This window comes from Peromyscus californicus, unplaced genomic scaffold, assembly GCF_007827085.1.
Source record: "Peromyscus californicus insignis strain IS unplaced genomic scaffold, ASM782708v3 Scaffold_6__1_contigs__length_162567912, whole genome shotgun sequence".
NCBI lineage: Eukaryota > Metazoa > Chordata > Mammalia > Rodentia > Cricetidae > Peromyscus > Peromyscus californicus.
In genome coordinates, this window is record NW_026294584.1 from 31,678,871 (window position 1) to 31,695,048 (window position 16,178).

A 16,178-nucleotide genomic window follows, 5' to 3' on the forward strand; every position below is an offset into this window, starting at 1 on the left:
CTTTAATCCCAGCACTGGGGAGGTTGAGACAGGAAGTGATATGTCTGGGCAGAGAAAGGAATACAAGGCGGGAGGAGACAGGAATTCGCTCTCTTGCAGAGGCTCTGTCAGGGTGAGGAGTTGGTGAGGTAAGAGGCGGTAGCTGTGGCTCGCTCTGCTTCTCTGATCTTTGAGCTTTCACCCTGATATCTGGCTCCGAGTTTTTAGAATAAGACCACTTAGGATTTGTGCAACACCCAGCAGTAGACGCCAACAGAAAATGAGCTCAACAGCATCTTTGGAGGTTCCTTGTCTCACAATGTGATGTCAGGACTTATTTTTTTAATCTTATTTTTTATTTTTATTTTATTTTATTTATATTTTTCATCTCTTTTTGCCTTATAGGTCCTTTGTGTATCTATTACAGCTTCCATTTTCTGTTTTTTTTTTTAAATGAGATTCCACAATGTGTGAATGCGTGGGTCTCTGCATCTGTATCTGTTTCTTGTATCTTTTATGGGCTCTTCTGTTGGTTTGTTTTATCTTACTCCAATGTATTGGTTTTTGTTTTATCTTATTATATTTTATTTTATTATTATTATCCCTTAGAAGCCTGTTTGTTTTCTGAGAGACAAAGAGGGGGTATATCCAGGTGGAAGTGGGGGTGGAGAGGAACAGGGAGAGTAGAGGGAGGGGGAAGCCATAATCAGGATACAATATGTGAGAAAAAGAACTGTTTTCAATAAAAGGGGAAAAAATGAAGATTCAGGAATTTGTCCAGAAGAAGAGGCAGAAAGATTGTAAGACCCAGAGGTGTGGATGACCCCAAGGAAACAGCACCTTCCAGACACAACAGGACAGATGCACACAAAGTCACAGCTGTGACAGCAGGCAGACCTGTACAAGTTCTCAGCAGACAAAACCCCGTCACAGAGAAGGGAAAGTGGGTATAAAGTCACCCCCCAACTAAGAAGCTGTTTACAAGTGACAGTCGCTGGAAGAGGAAAATTCAGCCTCCAATGGAGTGTCACTGGGTCTGTCAACCACACTCCAGGGCATGCCCCAAGATCAGGAGCAGTGGCCAAGACAAAATAAGTTTCCATATTTTATTAAAATGTTATGGTTGTGACTGTATTTTTTTTAACAGGGAAAAAGAATATGAAGTGGTATGGGGGTCTGAGAAGAATTGGAGGAATGAAGGAACATGACTGAAATACATTGTACAAAAAATTTAAAAAATAAAAGTAAAACACTTAAAATTAACAAAGAAGCAAAACTAAAAAAAAACTCTAAAAAATATTATTCAACCTAATAAATAAGGACATCACATCATCTCCAACATGGGTAGACATTGAGAATATTATGCTAAGTGAAATAAACCAGTCACATAAAGATGTATACTGCATGATCCCACTTAGAGCAATATTCTAAAGTAGTCAAACCATGAAAGCAGAGTTGAATTAGTGCTTGCCAGGGGCTGCCTAAAAAGATGAGTGTTGTTCTCCAATAGGTACGGTTTCAATAATGGTGATTAAGTTCTATGGATCTATTTTACACCATTATGTTTATAATTAACAATAGTATGATGGATCTCTAACAGGGCAAGAGGATAGACTTCATATTGTATATGCTTACCATAATAATAATTCTTTTCAAAGAGTCCAGAAGTTTGTGGAATGTCTTCTCTTTCCTTCTTTTAGTTCCATCCATACAGTCAAGTGTCAACACTGTTTACAGAATGAAAGAGGAAGTTGCTCCTGTAGTCAGGACTTCTCACCTCATCACGCTGACATTTATCCCATGCGCCTGTGGTTTTGTAAGAAGAGAGGCCTGAGCTAGTACGCTCTGTGTCACCATGTCATGTCCCTGACTTGGGACAGGCAGAGTCTCCACTGGCAAAAGGAGCTAACCAACGTATCACCCTAATAAGGAACATGCCTGTGTTCAGGATTCTGAATCAAATCAACCTTCATTTTCTATAAGCAACAGAAAATAGGTAAAGACTCTTCGTTACCATTAGTACTTGGTTGACTTTGCGTTGAATGTGACTGGCTATTTTCGCTTCAGTCTTCATAAAAGCCTTCCTTAGCAGCAACTGCTGTACTCCTTGCTCTCAATGTTTCCATAGCTCTTGAAAAATGGTGTCATATCCCTATCAAAGGAAAGAAGTAAAAACGGAGACAGGAAAAGTTCACATTTCTTTATAAGAACACCCAGCTAGTGAACTATAGACTCAGAAAGCAAACAAAGGTCTTTTTTTTTTTTTTTTAAGTTCAACTCCCATTCCCTTTCTCCTAGACCAGTGCTCGAGTCTTCATGGCTCGTTGAAATCAGGAGATCTTTAGAGAACACTGCTCCACATGGACTTTCTTACTTAACTAGCACGGAGTATAACCTGGGTACCCAGTGTATGAACAGTGTTCCTCGTGTGAGTCTCTTCTGCAGGATAATTGGGAGACCTTTGCCCTTGGCCTCTCTGAGAGCTTGCTTCTTGCACATCTTCTCGCAGTGTCCTGCTCAGAGTGAACTGTGTGTGTGTTGCTGCTAAAGCTTGTCTCCATATGCTTTTCTGGTCCATTGGATATTTTACCCCTAAATTTTAAGGTTGGCAGCTACTCAAAATCAAGGGGTGTGGGGCATGGAAAGAAATTAAGACTCTTACTGATACAAGCCCCAAATCAAATTCCAGTGAAATTTCACAGTAAGCAAATGTAATTAAGCAGCATGGGCCACAATTAAATTCTAGCCCTCTTGTCTTGATCCCTGCTTGTCTGCCTTTGGTGACAGAGGCCTACTTCCTCCCAGAAGTCTTCTTGAGCCTCAGCCTCCTCACTCTGGCAACTGCTCAGTCACATGACTTATTTTTGCTAATTTATCCCAGGGCAGAGCCCACATTCAGGACAGAGGCTACATTCTTGGGTAGAGAATCTGAGGTGCTTTGGAGAAGTGGAAACATGTGTAAACAACCAGATCCCACTCCCTGAACCTTCCACACTCTTCCTGTAGCCGGCTGTCACTGCCACATGTCGCCCCCAAAAATTACTGGGAGGAAAAACTCCTTAGGTCCGTTGCCCTCCCTTTGCGTTATTCAAGATTTTTCTATTATGGCCGAATTAACAGACGGAAATTTGGAAAGTACACTAGCTCTTTAAAAATATTTCGTTCCATTAAGATTTTATTTATAATTTTTAATATTTTATCCTGCCAGTGTGGAAACATCACCTGATAAAACTGTGTTGTGAATTTACATGCACTTCCCATGTAATGAGTAGAATGTGCGGTCTTACAAAGTCCTGGGAAATGTGTGTTGTGTTGCATTAAGGAGCATTTAACCAGCTCAGGAGGACTTTCAGCGTCTATGGAGCCATAAAATGACACTTGCCCATTGTTATTGGATCCAGATGTTGGTCACTGCTAACAACAATCCAGAGTGAGTAAGAGGTATGAGAAAAGGTATGCTCAAAGTTCTGGATTATTGAATCATTCATTCATAAACTTCATTTGGAGTCTTCTCTGTGTCTACATTCACAGTGTTTTCAGGATGTGGCCAAAATTTTCAGTCAAGCCCCTGAATCACAGTATAGTGTTCCTCGAGAAAGGGGCCGGAAGCAAAGTCAAGCTGTGCCTGCAAAAAACAAAACCCCCAGGAAGTAACGGAGGCGATGTGATTGGGCCTAAGATGATTGGGCACTAAATATAAGGCCCAGGCTCGGTGCCTGAGGGACATGGGCCCACATCAGGCCTTTGACGCACTGCAATCTGTTGTCTCCAACTGCAAGAAATGAGAATCACACCTCAGGTTCATTCCCGAGGTTCCTCCTAGCTCTGTGGTGAGTATGAGAGCCTGCTGGTCCATAGGACGGGAGGCCATGGAGGCATTCTTGTCATGGATATTCAGCCTGGAATGGAGAAGTCACGGGACAGAAACACAGCAGACCAATGATGGTGACAGACAGATCAGTCGGAAGAACTGGTAGATGGAGAGGAGAAAGGGATTACAGAGGTATTACAGAGATAGGAAATACACGCTGCAGCTGTCACTGAGACCGGTGAGGGACAAAGGGAAGACGGAGTCTGCAGGGACATGGGAATGGGAATGTCTGGATGAGTCCTGTGTGGTGGTGCTGGTGCTGCGAAGCACTATGGGGAGCTTGGACAGAGCGTGGCAGAGGACTGCAAACGGTGCCTCCTGCTGTTGGGGTGCCGGGTCGGAGCACCGCTATCCTTCTTCCTCCTCCAGCCTTGCGGTCCCTCGGGCACCTCCTTCTTGAACAGTCCAATCAAGTGCAACCGTGTGCTGACGTCGCCGCTCAGTGGGCAGAGCCCAGCCCAGGGTGTGGTTCCGAGGAGAGGTCAGCTCGGAAGGAATGGGATGGGTATCTGAAAGGGGGGAAATCCTTTAAGCGAAGCACTACTCACATCCCATTCGTTCCTTAATCCTCACACACACTTTATGAAATCAGTATTGTTTTCACCCATCAGAGAGCGGAGAGGTGAAATAACTCTCCATCCTTACTCAGCACACAGCAGGCAGAATGAGATTTGAACTCAGGATTATCTGATTTCAAAGCTCTTCCCACCTTAAAGGATGCAGTGTGCGCGGAATACGTGCTTTGTGCAAGGCCACACAGTGCACGGTCTGACCAGCAAACTGCCAGCAGGCTTAGAGGGCTTCGCCTAGATTCAGGGAGCGGGTATTTGGTCCTGTTAGGACATGAGAAGCAGTGGTGACTCTGAAAGATTCCAGTCCAGTGGTTTAGAGTGAGTTATAGAAAGAATGGACTGAAGGGAGGAGAGTTATACGAGCCAGCTTTCATGCGCATTGGCTACAGAGCCTTGGAAATGGCCGCTAAGGACCTTGCTTTGGATGGTGGTAAGGAAAAACAGAAAAGGAAGAAATATTTTGAAGGAACAATAGATGGGAAGAGTCAGACATGGCTATTGTATGAAAAGTGTGACAAGATAATTATGAAGTTTGGGGGTGGAGCTAGGGAGCAGAGTAACGATTCTGCCTTCAGAAGGGGAAGGAAAACTAGGAGTTTTCCCTGTTTCCCCAGCACGCTGTGATGGCACAGCTCTCGGTGCTTCTGTCTGACCTTGGATGGGCTTCACCTTTGATGAGGCTGACATCATTAACTGATGACTGTGTAGTCAGGAAAAGTACTAGATTGCATATTAGAACTGGATTCTCCCGACAATCTGCTGTTATATCCGGGTATTTTCCCAGTGTGGCGGAGGCTGGTCAGGGCAGTGTCTCTCAGTGGTCTCCAGGAGTCAGCACAATCACCCAAGAAGCTTTCAAAGTACACTACACCTTGGCCCATCTTCAGAAAGTTTGATTTCTTTGGTCTATAGACCGAATTTTCCCCAGCACAGGTGGGCTGAGGCTAGGGATAGGCTTGGTAGTTTAGGGTAGGTCAGAGAATGAGGTAGAGGATGTGGCCAAAACTCAGTGTGCTTCTTTTTTTTTTCCTTCTGTTTTTAAGTCAGCATTTCTGGTTATCTATTTGAAGGCTTCCTCACATACATTTTCTGGGGGCCCCAGACAGCTCCACTGATGGACAGTGCCGTTAGCATAGGGGAACTTGCCCGGATTGGTTTACTAGTAGCATCTTGTAGGATACAGAGCCCACAGAACGTGCAATCTCTGCTCCCATGTTGGGCCCAGTAGGGTATTTGAATTTGTATAGCCTCAACCCCAAACAAAAGCATCCACGATTTTAATTGGACTTATAAGTAGAAAAAGAACCGTTTCACTCTCTTTCTGCCTGTGAGTGCCCTGGCCTTTCTGTGAATGAAGGTATGCCCAGGCTACAATTCTTAAAAACTACTGCTCAAGGTATACCCCAGGCTACAATTCTTAAAAACTATTGCTCAAGCCCAGCAGAGCCCCAGTTTACCCAGAAAGCAGACACTGAGGCCAGTACGAAAGGTACATTCAAATTACATCTAAAAGAAGCCTTGAACTTCCATTGCCATGTGCAGACAGCGGAGCTCCCAAGGGCCAACAGTATTTCTTCTCCTGTTGAAACATTGCCTACTCTACCCTGAGCCTTGAAGGAGTGGTTGGCTTATGTGTTAAAAGGGCCATTTGCACCTTACAAACAACATCTTTAGTATAAGATTCACACCCAGAGTACAGGGATGCTCGAGTTGAGAGGAAGACTGTGTCCAGGGGCTGGGGCATTAACTACAGGAAGGCAGGTCCACATCTCCATTCCTGCCCCCTCTCAGCATCCTTCCTGATGGAGCAAATGCCTTAGTTGCTCAAGTTTTCATCTATGCCTCTCTCTTCTTTTTGTCTCTTAAGTGCCAAGTGTTGACTTTCAGGAAGAAGCCTTCAAGGCCTCTCTGTTGGACAAGACTCATAGAAGATGCAGGGTAGTGAAGGGTTTGGGGGCAGGTCACATCAATACATATGCCACAGGCTTGTCACATATGCTACAGTGTCAGAGCATTTCCTGATTCCTTGACATCAGGAAACATGATGAGAACACATGGAGAGAGGGACGTGTGTAGACATCCCTGTCTCCATGTACCCCACCTCTGCCTTATCAACAACCTACAATGTATAGATGTGTGTGTGTGTGTGTGTGTGAGTGAGAGAGAGAGAGAGAGAGAGAGAGAGAGAGAGAGAGAGAGAGAGAGAAAGAGAAGGGGTGAGGAAGAGAGATCTTCTATCACTGGTTTCAAGTCACCCCTTATTATTAGATGATATATTTAAATCTCAAATTCATCTGTGAGCACTCTTTTTTTTGGTCTAAGCCTCGGCCTCGATTGACAACCAGAGGAGAAAATGGGCATCAAGGAGACTATTGAGGAAGGCCTTCCTTTTCCAGAAAATTCAGTGTTTCTTCTCTGTGTTAATTCTAAAACTCATCACTGTCCCTTTGAGCACCCATTTTTGAGACTCATTTTTTAGTCGTTATCACAGAATTAGCCTAATTATTAGCGGTGTGACTAGAGGCAGGGCATATGTGAGAAAAGTCCTAAGTAACGTTGTAGCATTTTGTGCCTCAGGAAAATAAGTCCTGGGTGACTATTAAGCTTTTGAGTTCCTTTTAATCATCCACAGGAAATTTGCCAGAATTTCTAAGGCCCATAGGTCCTGATCCATTATGTCCACATTCCTGAAATTTCAAGATGGTTCATGAGCCACATAACATATGGGGAGCTATTGAAGTTGGGACCTAAGATCAGATTTTCCTCATTTTAAGAACTATTTTAGACATATTAGTTTCTGTTCTTATATTTTAATCAATATTGTTAGTTTTAAGTCAATTTTAACCTAAAACTAACATGTAGTATATGACATGTTATATGTTTGTGTGTGTGTATGCATGTGTGTGTATGTAGAGGCCAGAGGTTGATTAATGTTGGACGACGTTATTGATCACTCTCTCTACCGTGGTTTTTAAGCCGTGCTTGGTTTTCAGGAGCTCGTCCGTCCATATGGCTAGATTAGCTGGCCATCAGGCCCCAAGGATCCTCCGGTCTCTGCCTCCCTGGCACTGGATTTACAGTTTGCTTTTTAGTGGGTGCTGGGGATCAATCTCAAACCTTCATGCTTGCTTTTCAAGCACTTTACCAACTGGACAGTCACCCCAGCCCCTAGATTAATCCTGATAATTAAATATTGCCATCTATTTGAATCTCTTGGAAAACTTTCTGCTATGATTTTCCAATTGCCATCAATCATGACCATGACAGAATATTGTCTTACATGGATGAGTCAAAACTGGGTTCTACCTTTACACATAGTGTTCCATGACTGGTGGGAAGTGGTCTTTTAAGTTTAAATCAAAATTGCTTGAAGAATAGTTGAAGCACTCATTTATTTATTCCTTCATTTTAAAATGACATTGGTCTATTGAGTGTCTGCCAAACACCTACTTTTTTGCAGTTGGCTTCAAAGAACTATGAAGAAATGCAGATGCAGAAGGTTGGGAAGGTCTTCCTTCCTAAGGGGAACTTTCCTGATCATTCTGTCTGGTCTTGTATTTGAAAGGTCGCTAAAGAGGTTAATTTTAGTGAAAACTTGACATTTTATATTTCTCGTGGTATTCTTTCTGTGTGTTCAAAGTATTTCTTATTTCTAATGGTAAAATTTTATTGGTCTTTTGTTGGGATACTTTGCACTGAATACATGCTATAAGTTAGCCACAAATATAGTCTTTGCTTTATGGTCTATAGAACCACCTACAGAAGGTGGTCCCCTCACTGTGGTTGGCTATGGTCATCAACCTACTTTATCTACAGTTTCATTGTTCTTCTCTGCCTATTGTTTCTCTTTGTAGTAATTCAGATGTCCCACTGTTTCCATAGCTACTGCTGATGCCAGACCATCACAGCCAGCTTCACTTTGTGGTTTGGCCTTCCCCACTGTAAGGATCAGAGCATCTGCCTTCATCATCTCCTGCTTTACTAAGTTCAGAATTTGGAAATTATCACAATTGCTAAAGGCCGTAGGTATTTTTATCACCACACAAATTGCTCTGTCCTTGCCAAACACATCTCCACTGTGCTGACTAGTTTTGTGCACTTGACACAAACTAGAATAATCGAGGAAGAGGGACCCTCAATTCAAGAATGACCTTCATCAGATTGGCCTGTGGGTATTGTTTTCATTTAATTCAGTAGCTGCCCCTTAACATCTGCTGTCCTAATCTGCAGTTGCAGCTCCTGAAGCTACCACCAGCAGAGGTTTGGGTCACAACCAGGCAGGAAACCTGCTCCCTCAGGCACTGGCTCTATTGTGGGAGATAAAAGGAACTTTATCTGGATCTCTAACCCTCTGAAGAACTCAAGATTCAAAAGCTGGTGTGAAATTTTGCTCGCTCAGAGAAGCTGAATAGCAAGTAGCTAAGCCCTCTTCTAGCTTGCGTCTCCCCCCAAAACAGGGCCCCCTTCTGCTCCATCCCCATTTGCGAATCCTAGCTACACATGGTTCCTCCCTACCACTTCCTGTCAGCTAGTTGCTGGCTCAGCCTCCTGACCTCAGGTTAATTTCATTTAATCAAACAAATGTAATGCATCTTTGCATCTTTAAAGCAAATGTTCCACAGCATAAACAAATGTAAATGAGGCTTGGTATGTATCTTAAAATAATATTCTCCAACGTGGGGGGCATTTTATTGATTGGTACTTAATATAGGTGGGACCACCCTACTATGGGGAGTGCTATTCCAAGGCAGGTAGGCCTGAGCTGTTTATGAAAGAAAAGTAGCCCAGCAAGCCAGAGAAACAAACCAGTAAGCAGATTTCCTTCGTGGTTGGTACCTTTGCTTCTGCTTGAGTCCCTCCTCCGACTTCCCTTCGTGATGGATTGTGATCCGGATGTGTAAGCCAAATTAACTCCTGCCTCCTCAAGTTTGTTTGGGTCAGTGTCTTATCACATCAGCAGGTGGTAACAAGAAGAGAAATCTGTACTAGAGTTGGATGCTGAGATGATGGACCTGACCACACTGTTTAATGGGAGGAAGGTGGTTGGATTGTGGAACTTTGGGCAGGAAAAACTGGTGAGTCTTCAGAACTTAACGGGCTGTTGTGGGAGCTTGAAAGAAAAGTATGTTGTGAGAAATGGATGATTGGAGGCCTGGTTTGAGAAATTTCACAGGGATGCAAAGGTTCTATCAGGGTTATTTGTGTGATACATTTGAATGAGGAATCTGTGGAAGTAAAGTCTGTGCTTTTATTAGGACAATCAAAGCTGGTTATTTGGACCTGAAGAATCAGCTGTGATTAATAAGAGACCAGTATCACTGAGGGAATCTTTTGGGAAGTGTTTCCTCAGGGTCAGCACACAGAAGCTGTGACCCTAAAGGGGGCCAAGCTTGCCATCCAAACTTGGTGATATGTAAGTCTCCCATATAATACTGGAATCTGTGACCCAAAAACAGGAGGACTCTGAAGGGTCATGAAAAGCAGATGAGGCTTGGTATGTGAGAGGCCAGGAGAGGCCATTGGTGAAGGTGCCACCGCAGTTGTGGAAAGACCCCAGGAGTGAAGGGGTCATTGAGAGAAGCTGAGGCTTGGGCCAGAGTCCTTGAGAAGAGGCAAGGAAGCCATTAGTGAAGAGGAAGCCTCAGGTGCAGTGCAGACCTCAGGATCGTACAGATGCCTGGACTAAGTAAGGGACACTCTCCAAGGACAGCCACAGCTGGAAAGTGGAGCTGGCCGAGCCTACTGGGTGGGCTGTGTGAGCTGAGGGATGGGGAGCCACCCAAACCCTTTGGAGACTAGAAGATTGTGAGTGCTAGACATCCAGCTATTTATACTTTCAGATTTTAGTTTTGCTTTGATTTGATTGTAACTGTGCCCTGGTTCTTCCATTTTGGAATAAGACCTATTTAATTAAATAATAAAATTATTTAATTTCTTTTGATTTTATAGGACCCCACTGTTAAGAAACTAAATATTTTAAAGAGACACTGAACTTTTAAGTGAAGGAATTTTTTAATGACTTAGACTTCTAAATTTGACTTGAGTTTATATTGTACTATTAACATGGGATCTTGGGGACAAACAGGAAAGGAAAGGTTATGTTTGAATAATGACATATTTGTGTCTCATGTTTACGAGGGTCAGTTGTGCTGGCTACTCTTTGTTAACTTGACACATACTAGAGCCAAGTGGGAAAAGAGAAACTCAGTTGAGGAATTGCTTCCTTCAGATTGACCTCAGCAAGTCTGTGGGAACATTTTCTTAATTGATAATTGGTAATTGATAGAAGAGGGCCAAGCCCACTGTGGGCGGTGCTATCCCAGTGCAGATAGGCCTGAGCTGTTAAGAGAAGTAGACGAGCAAGCCAGGGGAAGAAAGCCAGTAAGCAGTATTATTTAATGATTTTTGCTTCAGTTCTTCCCTCCAGGTTCCTGCCATGAGTTCCCTAGTGATGGATTATGACCAGGAAGTTTCAAGAGGAAGTAAACCTTTTTCTCCCAGGTAGCTTTTGGTCAGTGTTTAGTCACAGCAACAGAGAAACAAACTAGAAAAAATAAACTATATCCCTTGCAGTCTTCTCCACCATCAACATGGCTGCCTCCAGGGGTATCATAGACTAGTTTCCTCTCTGATCAAACTTGTCATTCCTTATAAACTACATGCACAACACCCACCACAGTTTTCAGGATCACTTTGTTTTGGATAAGACACTGGCAATTTCTTGCTTTGCCAAGATTCTCCCTTATCCATAGTGATGCAAATTCATAACTTTTTTTTTATTTTGTTTTATTTTGTTTGGTGAAGGCCGTTTTATCTATTGTCTTAGTCAGTGTTCTATTGCAATGAAGAGATACAATGACCGTGGCAACTCTTATAAAAGAAAGCATTTAATTGAGGCTTGCTTACAGTTTCAGAGGTTTAGTTCATTATCATCATTGCAGAAATCATTCAGGGAGACTTGGATCTGGAGAAATAGCTGAGGCTTCTACATCTGGGTCACAGGCAGCAGGGAGAGAGAGAGAGAGAGAGAGAGAGAGAGAGAGAGAGAGAGAGAGAGAGAGAGAGAGAGAGAGCCACTGGGTCTGGCTTAGGTTTCTAAAAACCTCAAAGGCCACCCCCTGCGACATACTTCCTCCAGCAAGGCCATACTTCCTAACCCTTTCAAATAGTGCACTCCCTAATGATCAAGCATTCAAATATATGAGCCTCTGGGGATCATTCTCATTCACACCACCATATCTATGAATTTATGAATATCAAAAGCTACAGGAGTAAACTTATTGCTCCTGCTCTGGTCAGTAATGCTTTCCATCAGTTCAGTGTTCCCACATTCCTAAAAATAAGTTAGTACACATCTTCTTAATGCCACACATAAATATTGTGTTTATAAGTAGCTATTGCTTTTAGTTGACAGATAAAATCATCATATTTATGAGGTACAAGATGATGTTTGATAGTATACATTATATAATGTTCAAATCATGTTACTTAGCATATCCATCACCTCCAATATTTATGAACTCTTTGCTTTGTGGTTAGAACACTTAATTTCTTGACTTACCATGGGATAGATCTGACGAACCAATCATAACTTGAGAATATTGTAACTCAAAATACCCTTACAATATTCCACATATCAAATAGCTTGTCAGCACAGTCCTCTGTTGGGTAAGTATTAGGTGGTCATCTTTTTGTTCACATGTATGACTGAAAGCTACATTTGTGGCCAATCACTGGCCATCACATCTTTGTATTGCTAGGGCAGGAAAATATCGAAATTGAAATTTGTAGTCTGATTTCTACAGAATTTTTATTGCTTTTACACTACAATGAAACCATTATAAATTGTGGAGACTTGTCAGTAAATAGACCACAGTTTCTAAAGCCTATTCATCTGCTGATGGATCCTGAGGTGGACTCTATATTTTGGCAATTACAATGCAACAAATGTAGGAATGCAGACATATCTCCACCTGCTGATTTTGATTTCTTTAGGTATATGGGACTGCTGGATCATACAGTAATTCTGGTTTTAATTTTTTTTAAAGAATTGCCACAGTTTCCCAAAATGTCTGTACTAATTTAAAATATGACCATGAGTGAATATTTAGTGGGCCCTTCTTGAACATCTTTTTCAAGATCCCCTTTTCATGTCACTATTCTTCTGTTTTGTATAGTCTTTTATTTCTTTTTTTTTTTATTATTATTAATTTATTTTGCAATACAATTCAGTTCTACATATCAGCCACGGATTCCCTTGTTCTCCCCCCTCCCGTCCCCCTCACCTTCCCCCCAACCCCCCCCCCCATTCCCATCTCCTCCAGGGCAAAGCCTTCCCCACAGACTGAGGTCAACCTGGTAGACTCAGTCCAGGTAGGTCTAGTCCCCTCCTCCCAGGCCGAGCCAAACAATCCTGCATAGGCCCCAGGTTTCAAACAGCCAACTCATACGATGAGCACAAGATCTGGTCCCACTGCCTGGGTGCCTCCCAAACAGATCAAGTCAATCGACTGTCTCATCCATTCAGAGGGCCTGATCCAGTGGGGACCCCTCAGCCATTGGTTCATAGTTCATGTGTTTCCATTCATTTGGCTATTTGTCCCTGTGCTTTATCCAACCTTGGTCTCAACAATTCTCGCTCATATAAACCCTCCTCATTCTCGCTAATTGGACTCCCAGAGATCCACCCGGGGCCTAGTCATGGATTTCTGCATCCAGATCCCTCAGTAGTTGGATGAGGTTTCTAGCACAACAATTAGGGTGTTTGGCCATCCCATCACCAGAGTAGGTCAGTTCGGGCTGTCTCTCGACCACTGCCAGCAGTCTGTTGTGTGGGTATCTTTGTGGATTTCTGTGGGCCTCTCTAGCACTTTGCTTCTTCCTATTCTCATGTGGTCTTTATTTACCATGGTCTCCTATTCCTTGTTCTCCCTCTCTGTTGTTGATCCAGCTGGGATCTCCCGCTCCCCCAAGCTCTCTTTCCCTCAACCCTCGCCTTTCATTACCCCCACTCATGTCCAGGCTGTTCATGTAGATCTCATTCCATTTCTCTGTCATTGGGTGATCCCTGTGTCTTTCTTGGGGTCCTGTTTTCCAGGTAGCCTCACTGGTGATGTGAGTAGCAGACAAGTCATCCTTGTTTCATGTCTAGTATCCTGCTATGAGTGAGTACATACCATGTTTGTCTTTCTGAGTCTGGGTTACCTCACTCAGGATGATTTTTTCTAGATCCATCCATTTGTCTGCAAACCTCATGATGCCATTGTTTTTCTCTGCTGAGTAGTATTCCATTGTGTATATGTACCACATTTTGTTTATCCATTCTTCAGTTGAAGGGCATCTGGGTTGTTTCCATGTTCTGGCTATTACAAACAATGCTGATATGAACATAACTGAACAAGTGCTCTTATGGTGTGGTTGAGCATTTCTTGGGTATATGCCCAAGAGTGGTATAGCTGGATCTTGGGGGAGATTGATTCCCAATTTTCTAAGAAAGCGCCATATTGATTTCCAAAGTGGTTGTACAAGCTTGCATTCCCACCAGCAGTGGAGGAGAGTTCCCCTAGCTCCACATCCTCTCCAGCATAAGGTGTCTTCAGTGTTTTTGATCTTAGCCATTCTGACAGGCGTAAGGTGGTATCTCAGAGTTGTTTTGATTTGCATTTCCCTGATGATTAGGGATGTTGAGCAGTTCCTTAAATGTCTTTCGGCCATTTGAGTTTCCTCTGTTGAGAATTCTCTGTTTAGTTCTATAGCCCATTTCTTAATTGGACTGTTGGGCATTTTGATGTCTAATTTCTTGAATTCCTTATATATTCTGGATATCAGTCCTCTGTCAGATGTGGGGTTGGTGAAGATCTTTTCCCATTCTGTAGGCTGTCGCTTTGCCTTGTTGACCGTATCCTTTGCTCTACAAAAGCTTCTCAGTTTCAAGAGGTCCCATTGATTGATTGTTTGTCTCAGAGTCTGTGCTACTGGTGTTCTATTTAGGAAGTAGTCTCCTATGCCAATGCGTTCAAGACTACTTCCTACTTTCTCTTCTAGCAGGTTCAGAGTAGCTGGATTTATGTTGAGGTCCTTGATCCACTTGGACTTAAGTTTTGTGCACGGTGATAGATATGGATCTATTTGCAGCCTTCTACATGTTGATATCCAGTTTTGCCAGCACCATTTGTTGAAGATGCTTTCTTTTTTCCATTGTGCACTTTTGGCTTCTTTGTCAAAAATCATATGTTCATAGGTGTGCGGATTAATGTCAGGGTCTTCAATTCGATTCCATTGGTCCACATGTCGGTTTTTATGCCAGTACCAAGCTGTTTTTATTACTGTAGCTCTATAGTAGAGCTTGAAGTCAGGGATCGTGATGCCTCCAGAAGTTGTGTTATTGTACAGGATTCCTTTGGCTATCCTGGGTTTTTTGTTTTTCCATATGAAGTTGAGTATTATTTTTTCCAGGTCTGTGAAGAATTGTGTTGGTATTTTGATGGGGATTGCATTGAATCTGTAGATTGCTTTTGGTAAGATTGCCATTTTTACTATGTTAGTCCTGCCTATCCATGAGCATGGGAGATCTTTCCATTTTCTGACATCTTCTTCAATTTCTTTTTTCAGGGACTTAAAGTTCTTGTCATATAGGTCCTTCACTTGCTTGGTTAGTGTTACCCCAAGGTATTTTATGTCATTTGTGGCTATAGTAAAGGGTGATGTATCTCTGATTTCCTTCTCCGCTTCTTTGTCCATTGTATATAGGAGGGCTACTGATTTTTTTGAGTTGATCTTGTATCCTGCTATGTTGCTGAAGGTGTTTATAAGCTGTATCAGTTCCTTGGTGGAATCTTTGGGGTCGCTCAAGTATACTATCATGTCATCTGCAAATAGGGAAAGCTTGACTTCTTCCTTTCCAATTTGTATCCCCTTAATCTCCTTATGTTGTCTTATTGCTCTGGCTAGAACTTCAAGTACTATATTGAATAAGTATGGGGAGAGTGGACAGCCTTGCCTCGTTCCTGATTTTAGTGGAATTGCTTTGAGTTTCTCTCCATTTAATTTGATGTTGGCTGTTGGCTTGCTGTAAATTGCCTTTATTATGTTTAGGTATGTTCCCTGTATTCCTGATCGCTCCAATACCTTTATCATGAAGGGGTGTTGGATTTTGTCAAATGCCTTTTCTGCATCTAGTGAGATGATTATGTGGTTTTTTTCTTTGAGTTTGTTTATATGGTGTATTACATTGACGGACTTTCGTATGTTGAACCACCCTTGCATCCCTGGAATGAATCCTACTTGATCATGGTGGATAATTGTTTTGATGTGTTCTTGGAGTCTGTTTGCCAGTATTTTATTGAGTATTTTTGCATCAATGTTCATGAGGGAGATCGGTCTGTAGTTCTCTTTCTTTGTTGTATCCTTGTTTGGTTTAGGAATTAGGGTAATTGTAGCCTCGTAGAAGGAGTTTGGTAATGTTCCTTCTGTTTCTATTGTGTGGAACAATTTAGAGAGTATTGGTATTAACTCTTCTTTGAAGATCTGGTAGAATTCTGCGCTGAAACCATCTGGTCCTGGGCTTTTTTTGGTTGGGAGACTTTTAATGACTGTTTCTATTTCATTAGGGGTTATTGGACTATTTAAATAGTTTATCTGGTCTTGATTTAACTTAGGTATGTGGTACCTATCCAGAAAGTCATCCATTTCTTTTAGGTTTTCCAGTTTTGTCGAATAGAGGTTTTTGAAGTATGACCTGATGATTCTCTGGATTT